Raw genomic sequence first — 2,688 nt, 5'->3', positions numbered from 1 at the left:
ACCGAGGGATGGGTGACCACGGACGGGTGACCGAGGGATGGGTGACCCAGGACGGGTGACCCAGGACGGGTGACCCAGGACGGGTGAGAGGTGCCCAGGACCCTCCCCGGGGCAGCAGGGCCGGACTTTGTGCCCTCGCTGTCCCCTTGAAGCAGCTCCGGGCGCCGGCGGATCCTTTCTTCCCGACAAAAGGCTCCTCCGCAGCGGGAAAATCCCGCGCCAGGCCTCGATAAGGCGGCCAACGGCTGCGGGGGGGGGGTCGGGGCCTTCCCACGCCCTGGAACGGCCCCAAATCCCTCCCCGGCCCTTCCCACGAGCTCGGAGCGGGATCAGAGCAGCTGGAAGGGGAACACGGCGCAGCCAGGAGCGCAGTGAGCTTTTCCATGGATTGGCCCCTGGAATTCCAGGTGTTCCCGGAGCAGCCCCAGGCGCAGCCTGTGCTCTCCTCCCGGCCCAGCGGGATCCAAGCGGGCTCTTCCCAAAATCCTGCTGCTCCTTTCGCTTCCAAGCTTCCCAATTGCAACCGAATTCCAACCGAATTCCAATTCCAAGCTTCCCGATTCCAACTCAATTTCAACCGAATTCCAATTCCAACTCAATTCCAACCCCATTCCAACCAAATTCCAACTGAACTCCAACCCCATTCCAACCAAATTCCAACCGAATTCCAACTGAATTCCACCTGAATTCCAACCCAATTCCAAGATTCCCAATTCCAACCCAATTCCAACTGAATTCCAACGCCATTCCAACTGAATTCCAAGATTCCCAATTCCAACCCGATTCCAACCCAATTCCAACCAAATTCCAACTGAATTTCAACCAAATTCCAACTGAATTCCAAGATTCCCAATTCCAACCTGAATTCCAGCCCCATTCCAACCAAATTCCAACCGAATTCCAACCCGATTCCAACCCAATTCCAACCAAATTCCAACTGAATTCCAAGATTCCCAATTCCAACCTGAATTCCAGCCCCATTCCAATTGAATTCCAACCGAATTCCAACCCTATTCCAACCCCATTCCAACTGAATTCCAACCAAATTCCAACCGAATTCCAACCCAATTCCAACCCTATTCCAACCCTATTCCAAGATTCCCAATTCCAACCTGAATTCCAGCCCCATTCCAATTGAATTCCAACCAAATTCCAACCAAATTCCAAACCAATTCCAAACCAATTCCAAACCAATTCCAAACCAATTCCAACCCCATTCCAACCCCATTCCAACCCCATTCCAACCGAATTCCAAGATTCCCAATTCCAACCTGAATTCCAGCCCCATTCCAATTGAATTCCAACCGAATTCCAACCAAATTCCAACTGAATTCCAACCCCATTCCAACTGAATTCCAACCCAATTCCAACCCAATTCCAAGATTCCCAATTCCAACCTGAATTCCAGCCCCATTCCAACCGAATTCCAACCAAATTCCAACCCCATTCCAGCCCCCCTTCCACTGCGCCTCCCCATCCAGGCAGGGCGCACCGATCCCAACAGGAGCCTCCAAAGCCTCCTCCAGGAGAATTCCAGCACCTTGGAATTCTCCCCGCTCCCCGACCCAGCCGCTCCCCCCCAGGGCTCTGCCGGGATCCCGGAGCAGGAACGGGGCTGGAAGCGTCTCCAAACGCTCGGGGGAGACGGATCCGGCGTCCCGGGGAACGAGCGCGGCCCCGAAGCTGCCGGAGCCCCAGGAGCCCCAGGAGCTCCAGGATATTGGGATTGTTGGGATGTCCAGGAGCTGCATTTGAGGAGGGTCCCTTCCAGCTGAGGATATTCCGTAATTCCCGAGCTCTGGAAGCGTTTGGGAAACGCTCTCAGCGCTGGGATTTGGGGTTCCGTGAGTTCCAGGAAGTGTCTGCACAACGCTGCCAGGGACAGGGTGGGATTTTGGGATGTCCTGGGCAGGCTTTGATCCCTGGGGGTTTTTTTCCATGGATATTCCACGATTCTGGGGTCAGCAAAGGGAGGAAGAGGGGGATGAGAGCGAAGATTCCCGGGAGCAAGCCCTGGAATCGGCGCCGGCAGCGGAGCCGCTGCCTGACCTACTTGTCCAGCGACCCAGTTTCCATCCCAGGCACTGGAATTCCTGGGGAATCGTGGAATTGCTGGGGGATCCATGGAATCCCCGAGCTTGGAAAAGCCCTCCCAGACCATCCAGCCCCGAGTGCCACGTCCAGGGACACGTCCAGGGATGGGGATTCCAAACCTCCCTGGGCACTCCCGAGGCCTGGCCACCTTTTCCATGGAAAAAATTCCTCCTGCTGTCCAACCTGACCCTCCCCTGCTGCAACCCGAGGCCGTTCTTCCTTCTCCTGCTGCTCCCTGGGAGCAGATCCCGACTCCCGCCCCGCTCCGACCTCTTTCCAGGGAATTGTGGAGTGAAAAGATCCCCCCTGAGCCTCCTCTCCTCCAGGACGAGCCGCTCCTCACGGGAATTTCCGAATCCCAACGTTTCCCTGGTGTGGAAGGACGAGCTCCCTGCTCACCCTGCTCGGATTTATCCCGGGAAGGGCTGGGAAATCCCACAGATATCCCAGGGATATCCCAGGGAACGGAGCCCCGGCAGCACAGGGCCAGGGACGGAGTCACAGCTCACGGAAACGGGAAGGCAGCGAGGAGAACGCACGGATTGAGCATCCCAAAAATCCATGGAATACCGGCCGGGAACCTGCCCTGCACAG

General features: G+C 56.6%; 1 protein-coding gene across 1 annotated transcript in view; it reads right to left on the bottom strand.

Annotated features, from left to right (window-relative positions):
• Positions 1 to 2,688, bottom strand: part of RNF41 (ring finger protein 41) — a 14,894-nt gene that overhangs the window by 8,405 nt on the left and 3,801 nt on the right. The gene's annotated exons all lie outside the window — the stretch shown is intronic.

This window comes from Corvus kubaryi, unplaced genomic scaffold (genome assembly GCF_017639235.1).
Source record: "Corvus kubaryi isolate FWS band 111438036 unplaced genomic scaffold, C.kubaryi_AGA036_p1.0 36964, whole genome shotgun sequence".
NCBI classification, from domain to species: Eukaryota; Metazoa; Chordata; class Aves; order Passeriformes; family Corvidae; genus Corvus; species Corvus kubaryi.
This window is presented reverse-complemented; position numbering and strand designations above follow the sequence as displayed.